This window comes from Phyllobates terribilis, unplaced genomic scaffold (assembly GCF_046119375.1).
Source record: "Phyllobates terribilis strain yellow unplaced genomic scaffold, ASM4611937v1 Scaffold_7__3_contigs__length_470593459, whole genome shotgun sequence".
Lineage (NCBI taxonomy): Eukaryota > Metazoa > Chordata > Amphibia > Anura > Dendrobatidae > Phyllobates > Phyllobates terribilis.
In genome coordinates this window covers 62,096,761-62,109,812 of record NW_027362767.1, presented here as the reverse complement: position 1 = coordinate 62,109,812, position 13,052 = coordinate 62,096,761, and positions in this window count along the sequence as shown.

The window sequence follows — 13,052 nt, the reverse complement described above, 5'->3', positions numbered from 1 at the left end:
ACTGGTTTGACCACCCTGAGCCACGGGACCGGGTCGCCGACACGGAGACTACAACCCCCAGCATTACACAGAGACCCGGCTTCGGGTATTCCCCTACACACACGGCCCCGGGGGCGCGTCACTATCATTCGGTGGTGTTGAGAAGTCTGGCCCAATCCAGCCCTTGTTCATTTTTATAAGAGTCAGCCTGTCAGCATTTTCAGTTGACAGGTGGATGCGCTTATCAGTTATAATTCCACCAGCAGCACTAAAAACCCGCTCTGATAAAACGCTGGCGGCAGGGCAGGCCAGGACCTCCAAGGCATAGAGAGCCAGTTCATTCTACGTATCCAGCTTGGATACCCAATAATTATAAGGCACAGCGGAATCACGGAGGATGTTGGTACAGTCGGCAAGGTACTCCCTCAGCATCTTCCCAAACTTTGCACTCCTTGTGAGAGTACCCCACGCCTCAGGGCCTGTGCGATGGGAGGATCTGAGAAAACTCTCCCAGAACTTTGACAGTGTTCCCCTGCCTCTGCTGGATGGAAGTTGTGTCTCTCTCGCCTGTACTCCTTGGTTGTCCAAGGAAGTGTACCCTCTGCCACCAGCATTTTCAGATGGGAATTTTTTTAATAGTTCCGCAACAACAGCCTTCTGGTACTGCCCCATTTTTGTACACCTGTCCGCCTAAGGAATAAGAGATATAAAGTTCTCCTTGTAGCGTGGGTCTAGAAGTGTCACCAACCAGTAATGACTGTCATACAAAATTTTGAGAACGCCAGGGTCATGGGAAAGGCAGCGTAACATAAACTCAGCCATGCGTGCCTGACTACTAACAGGCAAGAATTCCATGTCCTCACCAAGAGGATGACTGACCATGCTCTCCTCCTCCTCCTCCTCTCTGTCCTCAGGCCATCCACGCTGAACAGACGGTATGACAGCTGTGCAGGTAGTACCGTCTATAGTGCATGAAACTAGCTCCTGTCCTTCCTCCTCCTCCTCTTCCTCATTGTCACCCAATCCACGTTGGGATGAGATGAGGCTTGGCTGTGTGTAATCACCCTGTATGGTTCCTTGCTCCATCTCATCGTGCTCCACCTGCAATGCATCCTCTTTGATTGTGAGCAGAGAGCGTTACAGAAGACAGAGAAGTGGGATGGTGACGCTAATTATGGCGTCATCGCCGCTCACCATCTTGGTGGAGTACTCAAAGTTTTGGAGGATGGTACATATGTCTGACATCCACGTCCACTCCTGAGGTCTTATGTGTGGAGTCTGAACTGAATACCGACGGCCTTGTTGATGCTGGTACTCAACTGCCCTCTTCTGCTCACAAATCCTTCCCAACATCTGCAGTGTAGAGTTCCAACGCATGGGGACATCACACACCAGTCTGTGAGCCGGAAGCTGCAAACGCTGCTGAAACACTGCAAGGGGGGTGGAAGCTGGAGCTGACTTTCTAAAATGGGCACACAGGCGGCGTACTTTAACAAGCAGATCCGGCAGCTCCGGGTTGGATTTGAGAAACCACTGAACCACGAGGTTAAGCACATGGGCCAGGCATGGTACGTGTGTGAGCTCTCCTAGTCTCAGAGCCGTCACCAGGTTCAGGCCATTGTCACACACGACCATGCCTGGCTGTAGGTTCAGCGGTGTGAGCCACAGATCTGCCTGCTCTTTCAGAGCTGTCCACAACTCTTCAGCATTGTGTGGTTTTTCACCTAAGCATATTAGCTTCAGCACAGCCTGTTGCCGCTTGGCCGAGGCTTCCAGCTTGTGACTGATGTGGTCATTTCGGAGATGGAGGCTGAAGAAGAGGAGGAGGCTGAGAAGGATGAAGTGCAGGAGCTGTAGACCGTGGGGGCAACCCTGATTGACCTAGGGCCCGCAATCCTTGGCATCGGGAGGACGTGTTCCGTCCGAAGGTCCGACTGGGTCCCGGCTTCCACTATGTTATCCTAGTGTGCCGTCAGCGAGATGTACCGTCCCTGCCCACAAGCACTTGTCCACGTGTCCGTGGTTAGGTGGACTTTACCGATAACTGCGTTGTTGAGAGCACGGCTAATGTTTTGGGACACGTGCTTGTGTAATGTGGGGACGGCACACCAGGAGAAATAGTGGCGGCTGGGGACCGAGTACCGAGGGACGGCCGCCGCCATCAGGTTGCGGAATGCTTCCGTCTCCACGAGCCTAAAAGGCAACATTTCGAGCGCAAGCAGTCGTGAAATGTGAGAATTTAGTAGCATTGGCTGCATATTTGCGCTTGCGTTCCAAGGACTGGGGTATGGATAACTGAACGCAGCGCTGGGACAAGGACATGGACGTGCTTCCTGATGCTGCTACTTGAGAGTGTGCAACGACAGGTGCAGGGCAGGAGGCATCTTCGCATGCACCATTGACAGGGGATTGGCTTGCATCCACAACAGCGGAAGAAGCAATGGTGCCACGCGCAGACACTGTTCCTGGACCCTGGGGTTCGGCCCACAAAGTCGGGTGCTTTGCTGCCATGTGCCTGATCATGCTGGAGGTGGTCAGGCTGGTCATTTTGCCACCCCTGCTGATGATGGCCTGGCAGGTGGTGCAAATGGCCTTTTTAGGGTTATCGGCAGAGTCTTTAAAAAACAACCAGACTCGGGAAGACCTAACAGTTGTACTGGCAACTTCCTTCATGTTGGTGTTACGGGGAATGGTTGCCTGCCTTCTGTCTGTGGCCACCACACTGCTTCTTCCTGCCTGTTGGGGAGCTCTGCCTCCCTCCCCTTGTGTGCTGCTGTCCTCGCTTTGCATGTCCTCCTGCCAGGTTGGGTCAGTTACTATATCGTCCACCACCTCATCTTCCATTTCCACACGCTGGTCCTCCTCCTGACTTTCTGGCAATTGTGTCTCATCATCGTCCACCTCTTGTGACACTTTCCCACAGTCATCTTCGTGTGAACGTGGCTGCTCAAATATTTGGGCATCGCTACACGCGATCTCCTCTTGCCCCGCTTCAAGTGGACCAGGCGAGAGGCTCGAATCTATAAATGGAAAAGTGAATAGCTCTTCAGAGTGTCCAAGTGTGGGATCAGTTGTCTCTGGGTACTCGGCCTGGTGGGAGGAAGGAGGATCAGGGTGAGGAATATGCGGTCCAGACTCACGGCTACTGAGACTTGACCGTATGGAAGACAGGGTGGTGGTGGTGGTGGTGGCTAAGTGACAGGAAGCATTATCCGATATCCAACCAACAACCTTTGGACACTGCTCTGGGTTCAATAGTGGTGTGCTGCAGTCCCCTAGAAATTGGGACAGGAAGGTCAGGCGAGAAGATATGGGTGTTCGTTGTGGCACAATTTCGGCTTGTCCTCGGCCTCTGCATGCACCATTACCATCACGTCCAGTTCCCCGTCCCTTGACACGTGCCTTGCCCATTTTAAATGGAGGACAGTATCTTCCACGCTCACTACAAATGACTAAGTTTGCAACAAACTTATATGTGAGCCGTTTGACGGAGAAAACACAGTTTTAAATACCTGGCCTGTAGGTAAGTAGTTTGAACAGCAAACTGCAGTGAATTGCTTCACTGACACACTGAAAACATTTTTTAATGGAGGCCAGAAATGGCAGTAGTTTCTGAAAACGTATATGTGATCCGTGTGACGCAGAAAACACAGTTTTAAATACCTGGCCTGTAGGTAACTGTTTTGAACAGCAAACCAATGTCAAAAACTTTGCTGACACACTGAAAGAAATTTTTAATGAAGGCCAGAAATGGCAGTATTTTCTGAAAACGTACATGTGAGCCGTGTGACGGAGAAAACACAGTTTTCAATACCTGGCCTGTAGGTAACTATTTTGAACAGCAATCTGGTGTCAATTGCTTCAAGGACACACTGAAAAAATTTTTTAATGGAGGCCAGAAATGGCAGTATTTTCTGAAAACATATATGTGATCCGCGTGACGGAGAAAACACAGTTTTAAATACCTGGCTTGTAGGTAACTGTTTTGAACAGCAAACCAGTGTTAAAAACTTTGCTGACAAACTGAAAGAAATTTTTAATGGAGGCCAGAAATGGCAGTATTTTCTGACAACGTATATATGTAATCCGTGTGACGGAGAAAACACAGTTTTAAATACCTGGCCTGTAGGTAACTGTTTTGAACAGCAAACCAGTGTCAAAAACTTCAGTGACACACTGAAAAAAATTTTTAATGCAGGCCAGAAATGGCAGTATTTTCTGAAAACATATACCGTACAGACCAAAAGTTTGGACACACCTTCTCATTTAAAGATTTTTCTGTATTTTCATGACTTTGAAAATTGTACATTCACACTGAAGGCATCAAAACTATGAATTAACACATGTGGAATTATATACTTAACAAAAAAGTGTGAAACAACTGAAAATATGTCTTATATTCTAGGTTCTTCAAAGTAGCCACCTTTTGCTTTGATGACTGCTTTGCACACTCTTGGCATTCTCTTGATGAGCTTCAAGAGGTAGTCACCGGAAATGGTCTTCCAACAATCTTGAAGGAGTTCCCAGAGATGCTTAGCACTTGTTGGCCCTTTTGCCTTCACTCTGCGGTCCAGCTCACCCCAAATCATCTCGATTGGGTTCAGGTCTGGTGACTGTGGAGGCCAGGTCACCTGGCGTAGCACCCCATCACTCTCCCTCTTGGTCTAATAGCTCTTACACAGCCTGGAGGTGTGTTTGGGGTCATTGTCCTGTTGAAAAATAAATGATGATCCAACTAAACGCAAACCGGATGGAATAGCATGCCGCTGCAAGATGCTGTGGTAGCCATGCTGGTTCAGTATGCCTTAAATTTTGAATAAATCCCCAACAGTGTCACCAGCAAAGCACCCCCCCACCATCACACCTCCTCCTCCATGCTTCACGGTGGGAACCAGGCATGTAGAGTCCATCCGTTCACCTTTTCTGCGTCGCACAAAGACACGGTGGTTGGAACAAAAAATCTCAAATTTGGACTCATCAGACCAAAGCACAGATTTCCACTGGTCTAATGTCCATTCCTTGTGTTCTTTAGCCAAAACAAGTCTCTTCTGCTTGTTGCCTGTCCTTAGTAGTGGTTTCCTAGCAGCTATTTTACCATGAAGGCCATGAAGTCTCCTCTTAACAGTTGTTGTAGAGATGTGTCTGCTGCTAGAGCTCTGTGTGGCACTGACCTGGTCTCTAATCTGAGCTGCTGTTAACCTGTGATTTCTGAGGCTGGTGACTTGGATAAACTTATCCTCAGAAGCAGAGGTGACTCTTGGTCTTCCTTTCCTGGGGCGGTCCTCATGTGAGCCAGTTTCTTTGTAGCGCTTGATGGTTTTTGCAACTGCACTTGGGGACAGTTTCAAAGTTTGCCCAATTTTTCGCACTGACTAACCTTCATTTCTTAAAGTAATGATGGCCACTCGTTTTTCTTTACTTAGAATTTGTATTATGGCAAGAAAAAACCAACTAACAGTCTATTCAGTAGGACTATCAGCTGTGTATCCACCTGGCTTCTGCACAACACAACTGATGGTCCTAACCCTATTTATAAGGCAAGAAATCCCACTTATTAAACCTGACAGGGCACACCTGTGAAGTGAAAACCATTTCCGGTGACTACCTCTTGAAGCTCGCCAAGAGTGTGCAAAGCAGTCATCAAAGCAAAAGGTGGCTACTTTGAAGAACCTAGAATATAAGACATATTTTCAGTTGTTTCACACTTTTTTGTTAAGTATATAATTCCACATGTGTTAATTCATAGTTTTGATACCTTCAGTGTGAATGTACAATTTTCAAAGTCATGAAAATACAGAAAAATCTTTAAATGATAAGGTGTATCCAAACCTTTGGTCTGTACTGTATGTGATCCGTGTGAACAGAAAAAACACAGTTTTAAATATCTGGATTTTTAGTGCTGTAATGTGGAAAGGACTTGGCTGTATTCTGCAGTGCCAACAAGCAAATGGCACAGAAAAACGGGGTTCTGTGGATTGCTTTTTAACCCCTTTAAAGCTTATGATGTACTAATACGCGTCTGTGCCCTGGGACTTAAGAGCCTGACCCGTATTAGTACGTCATCGCCGCCGGGTGTCAGCTGATTGTCACAGCTGACACCTGGTACTATGTGCAGGGAGCGGTCCCGCACCGCTCCCGGCACATTAACCCCCGCAATGCTGCGATTGAAGTAGATCGCAGCATTGCAGTGGCTAAGGGGAGGTGATCGCAATACTCACCTCCTCTTCCGGCCTCCAGCGCTGTCTGCCGCGGCTTCCCGGGTGTTGCCATGACGACCCGATGTCGTCATGACAACATCCGGGTCACCAGACAGCAGGAAGATTTTTTGGTCATGCGCAGTGCATGACCAAACAATCTTCTCACTGTGCAGTGCTGACTGCCTGCATGGCACAGGGATGGTGCTCCATCCATATGCTATGCAGGCGATCAGAATAAAAAAAGTGAAAGTCCCAGAGTGAGACAAAGTAAAAAAAGTAAAAAAAAAAAACTATCAGAAAGTGAAAAAACATTTTTTTAAAAAAATTGTAAAAATATTAAAAAAAAAAAAATAATCCACCAAAAATAAAAATATAATGTACCCATCAATAAATATTATGAGAAAAAAAAAAAAACAATAAAAGTACACATATTTGGTATCGCTGCGTCCGTAACGACCTGACCTATAAAACTGTCCCACTAGTTAACCCCTTCAGTGAACAGGGTAAAAAATAAAAAAACAAAGCAAAAAACAATGCTTTATCATCATACTGCCAAACAAAAAATGGAATCACACGCGATCAAAAAGACGAATATAAATAAACATGGTACCGCTAAAAACGTCATCTTGTCCCGCAAAAAACAAGCTGCCATACAGCTCCATCATCCGAAAAACCAAAAAGTTATAGCTCTCAGAATAAAGCGATGCAAAAAAATATTTTTTTCTATAAAATAGCTTTTATTGTGTAAAAGCGCCAAAATATAGAAAAACGATATAAATGTGGTACCGCTGTAAATGTACTGACCCGAAGAATAAAGCTACCTTATCAATTTTACCACACGCGAAGTAGAATAAAAAAAAACAAAAAAACAACAATTTCTGAATTGTTGGTTTTTGTTTATTCTGCCTCCCAAAAGCTGGAATAGAAAGCGATCAAAAAATGTCACATTCCTGAAAATGGCACCAATAAAAACGTCAACTCATCCCGCAAAAAAAAAAGCCATCACATGACTCTGTCGGCCAAAATCTGGAAAAATTATAGCTCTCAAAATATGGCGATGCAAAAACTAGATTTTACAAAATGTGTCTTTTAGTGTGTGACAGCTGTCAATCATAAAAGCCCGATATCATTCTGGTATCTCTGTAGTCGCACCGACCCGAAGAATAAAGTCGTCTAATCACTTATACCACACTAGGAACGGTGAAAAAAAATAAACGCTAGGGCTGGGGTTTGGGTTAGGGTTAGGGTTGTGCTAATGTTAGGGTTGGGGTTAGGGTTGTTTTTTTTTCAAAAGTAAAAAAAAAAAAAAAAGATGACGATATGGCAACTAGTGTTGAACGCAAGTGCTCGCTACTTGAGTTTGCATCGGGTGCTCGGGTATGCACTGAATATCGCGGGTGCTCGAGTCTCCGCCCCATATGTTTCGCGGCCAAAAAAACTCTCAGGGATTGCCTGCCATGCACGAGCGATCCCCGCATGTTTTTTTTGGGTGTCTAATAACCGTGAAACATGCAGGCGGGGACTCGAGCATATCACTTGAGCACCCGTGATACATGGTGCATACCTGAGTACCCAATGCAAACTCAAGTAGTGAGCACTTGCGCTCAAGACTAATGACAACTTATTCAATATGATGACCTAATGCCATCAAATTCTGTGTCGTACCTCTGGGTTCAAAATGTTCACTATACCCCTTGATAAAATCCTTGAGGGGTGTAGTTTCCAAAATGGGGTCACTTGTGGGGGGTTTCAACTATTTAGGCACATCAGGGGCTCTCCAAACGCGACATGGCGTCCGCTCTCGATTCCAGCCGATTTTGCGTTCAAAAAGTCACACAGTGCTCCTTCCCTTCTGAAATCTGCCGTGCGCCCAAACACTGTATTTTCCCCACTTATGGGGTATTGGCGTACTCAGGAGAAATTGCACAAAAGTTTTTGGGGCCCACTTTCTCCTCTTACCCTTGTGAAAATAAAAAAACTGGGGCTAAAACATCATTTTTGTGGACAAAGTTTGATTTTTTTATTTTCACGGCTCCATGTTATAAACTTCTGTAAAGGACTTAGGGGTTCAAAGTGCTCACCACACATCTAGATAAGTTCCCTGAGGGGTCTAGTTTCCAAAATGATGTCACTTGTGGAGGGTTTCCACTGTTTAGGCACATCAGGGGCACATCCGCTAATTATTCAAGCAAATTTTACAATCAAAAAGTCAAATGGCGCTCCTTCCCTTCCGAACCCTGCCGTGCGCCCAAACAGTGTTTTTTGCCCACATATTGGGTATCTGCTTACTCAGGAGAAATTGTACAACCCATTTTGGGGTCCATTTTTTCCTGTTACCCCTGCGAAAATAAAAAAAATTGGGTCTAAATTAACATTTTTGTGAAAAAAGTTAAATGTTAATTTTTTTCTTCCACATTCCAAAAATTCCTGTGAAGCACCTGAAGGGTTAATAAAGTTATTGAATGTGGTTTTGAGCACCTTGAGGGGTGCAGTTTTTAGAATGGTGTCACTTTTGGATATTTTCTGTCATAAAGACCCCTAAAAGTGACTTTAAATATGATGTGGTCCCTAAAAAAATGGTTTTGTAAATTTTGTTGGAAAAATTAGAAATCGCTGGTCAACTTTTAACCCTTATAGCTCCCCAATAAAAAAAAATGTTGGTTCCAAAATTGTGCTGATGTAAAGTAGACATGTGGGAAATGTTATTTATTAACTATTTTGTGTGACATATCTCTCTGATTTAATGGCATGAAAATTAAAATTTGAAAATTGCAAAATTTTCAACATTTTCGCCAAATTTCCATTTTTTTTCACAAATAAACGCAAGTGATAATGAAGAAATTTTACCACAATCATGAAGTACAATATGTCACGAAAAAACAGTCTCAGAATCAGTGGGATCCGTTGAAGCGTTCCAGAGTAATTACCTCATAAAGTGACAGTGGTCAGAATTGTAAAAATTGGCCTGGTCATTAACGTGCAAACCACTTTGGGTTATAAAGGGGTTAAGCAAATTCTAAGGATTAAGATACAAAAAAAATTATTCCTGGCCCCTGAGACCTGGGCCTATTTCTAGAAATATAACAGCAGCAGAAGGCAGAATTGGAATGGAGCCTCTTGTGCTATATGCACTGCAGTCTGCTATATACACCGCCTGCCTATATACACTGCCTGCCTGCCTGCCTATATACACTGCCTGCCTGATATCTCTGCAGATGGATTAGTCCTCAGAAGGACTGTTTGTTAAGATGAATATGTGTAATGTACGGTTTTTCTCCCTACACTACCTAATACACAAGCAAATCTCTCCCTAGCTCAGCAGCAGCTCTCCCTACACTGTCTGATCCGGAGTGACTGTGACGAGCATAGCGGCGCCAGGTCTGATATAGACCTGATGACGCTGTGCGGCCAGCCAATCACTGTAATGCCCACAACCAACATGGCTGCGGCATTACAGTGCATGGCAGGCAATCCAGCATTTTCATTGGCTCTCTAAAGAGCGCCAAACATGCAGGGAGGGGACCCGAGTTCCTGCCCGAGCAACCCAGAAATACTTGCCGAGCACCATGATGCTCGGGCGAGTACCGAGTAGTGGCGAGCGCATTCGCTCATCACTAGTCCTAATGCATTCATAAGCAAGCTGCTCACTGATTTCTATAGTAAAACTGATTTTTTTTTCCCCGTGAGGTAAAATATTAACAAGTTTAATTTCCCTCATCTCATAGAGTGCTCTAAATATTACTTTACACATTCACTTCCATATCAGTTTCTGTGCAAAAGGCCTAGGCCATATTTTATATAATCAGCCTTGCTTTGAGTTGGTTGCCTAGAGCAACCAATCAGAATCAAGCTCTCATTTTTCTACCACAGGTTTGAATAAGAAAGAAAGGATCTGATTGGTTGCTAGGCAGAATCTGTGTGCTCTAGTGAATTGTCCTACAGGAGACACATTGCAAGATAATGACTGAAGTACTTACAGCTGACGCAGGTCTGGTCTGTGCGGCTACAAGAGAGCTCTGTACGGCATCAATATGTGATCACAATGACTGCACATCCATATGTGGTCATAATGGCTACAGTATCTATTGCAGGCCTTCTCACAGTTAAGATACACAAAATCATGGTGTGCAGGCATCTGCTAGGAAAAAACATTCAAACCCTCATCGGTCACTTAGGAGATCTGCATAAGATGATGATGAACAGATAATTTTAGGGTTGGCGCAGTCTTAACCTCTGCAGTACTCAATAAGCAGATGTGTAACGTGCATTAAAAGAGGTATTCCCATCTCCAAGATCCTATCCCAATATGTAGTAAGTGTAATAATAATATTATTAGCAAATACCTCCAATTAGAAATGTAATATAGTTCTTCTGATTCGCTATGTCGCTTAGCCCATGTACAGGGCATTGCAGTAGCTTTGGTATCCATAGTTACGACCACTAACAGCTAACTGTCACTACATGAGTGGTTGTAACCATGGATATCTAAGCTACTGCAATGCCCTGTACATGGGGAAAGCGACATAGCTAATCAGAAGAACTATACTACATTTCTAAATGGAGGTATTTGCTAATATTATTATTACACGTATTGGGATAGGATCTTGTGGATGGTAATACCCCTTTAAAAGCGGATTCCACCACAAACATTGGAAAGGTGAAATCCATGGCGAAAATGCACAGCTTTTCCACAGGCAGGATAAAACATTTGCAGTGGATTTTATGTTACCGCAACATGAGATCAGAGTGTTGAAAATACCCATCCATGCGTTTTGTACTCAGATGATCAAATTTATTAAAATTTGTTTCAGGTCTGAATTCGTACGAATCTGTCTAAAAACTCGATTCGGACTGAATTGATTTGTCACCAAACAAATGTTCCTCCGAAAAGATGTTTATTATTGGTCTGAGGTCGCTCTAAGCCCCAAAGCAAAATAAACAGTGTTACGGGTCCAGGTAGTGGAACCACTGTGCCGTGGTACAAGGAGGGACCAGAGGGGCGTAACTAAGTGCCAACCTGGACCAACCCTGGCTACACGGCGGCTTAGTCGACTCCGTGAACCAAGGAGGGACCGGGGAGGTGAACCAGGTGCCACTCTGGGACAGACCTCGTGTGAGAGCAGGCGACTCCCATGGGACTGACGGCCGAAAAACCCGGAGGACCAAAGATTCAAAGTAAACACAGTAGAACTGGGCGGGAAGCTTTGGCGCCAGAAAAGGCGATTTTTTTTTTTTAAACACCTTCCTGATTCTCAATAGACACCAGCAAAATGGTGACTGACCGGCTGCCATTTTACTGAATTTGTGCAAAATAAAAATCAGAAAAAAAAAAATTTCTTGTAAATCTGAAAATTTTTGTAAAACACATATGACAAAATAAAATAGAGAAGGTGAGTTTTTTTGCTCCTTTCACTTGGTGGTGGTGCTGTGTGGCGGCAAGCTCGGACTGGCCCACAGGTGAACGGGTAAATCCCCTGGTGGGCCCCTGTGCAGGAAGGTGTAAGCCACTAACCTTCCAACATAAGCATTAGTTGGAAAAATACATTTCGATTCTCTATGTACGGACAAAAGCAACATCTGATCACTCATTCAAACTACCTATTATATAGAAGCATAGGTAAATTTGTGAAAGAAGGTAATGTAATATTTTAATGGAGATGAACAGTGGACCCCCAGAATCAAAGTTACTAGTGGGCCCTTGCCACCCCAGTCCAACACTGCGTGGCGGCCACTGTTGCTGTAGTTTTGTGCTGGTGGGCCAATGTGGCCTGGAGTCATGGGGACTCACCCGCCCCGCTGTTGCACTGTCGCCAAGGCGGTGGTTGGCGTACCGTTAAGGCCACAAAAAGTTAGGGACCACCTGAGAGGTTCGCCGTGACATACAGTCTGATCAGAATGTTAAACCAAGAACTTATGTGCAGTTTTTTACATTTTTGGCTAGAGGAATTGGATCAACGCATGATTTTTGGATTGTCAGTCCATGTCTTGTTTTTCTACAGCTCTAGCACAAAATAAAATATTGATCAGAGTCATTGATGAAACTCGTCAATGAAGGTTTATGGGTCAGTAAAAAAAAAAAAAAAATCTGACAGCACTCAAATGCCATCCAAGTGGTGTCCGTTTGTTACAGACTGTGATAAGGGAAGCATGAGAAACCTCCATCTTTTTTTTTTTTTACATGGCAAAAACTGACAAATTGAACGGATTACAATCTGATCAAGAACACTGATAAAACACCATTTTTTTTGCGTACAAGAATAATCACTGACGTCTGCAGGGGCCCTAAAACCTATAGTAAATCAGTTGCCTATTTTCCGCTGCGGAAAATTTGCACTGGACATATTCCATGTTGATATATATACCCCTACTATTTGTTTCGGGACTTCTTTGAGTCCCATACCAATTGGCAAAAGTAAATAAAATACAATTTTTGCATGAAAAAAAGAATGATTTATTACATATTTTATGGAAAATTAGATAAAATAGTAAATCTATTTTGTCTCAAAAAAACAAAACATTACCACCTATGAACATAATGTACACAAAGTGAAAATAAATTACCAATCAAAATGAACAAAGGATTGAATCATGACAATTTTTAGATATCAAATATTGTAGTTTCGTTACAGCAGGTGGAGAGAAAAGAAATTCAAGTTTTACAGATTTTCTATTTTTTTTATTTTTTTTTATTATTTTGTCAGGTTGCATCTGTGAACCATGCAGCAAATGGAATGACCAGGTGAATAATTTCTGAAATTAAATACAGCAGCAAGACAATACAACCAGATGATGTTGCAATGCATAGCATCGCAAGCCCTCCTTTACTGAAGTGTGTATAGAGGCACAATATTTTCAGCATGGGCCACATCTAAACAT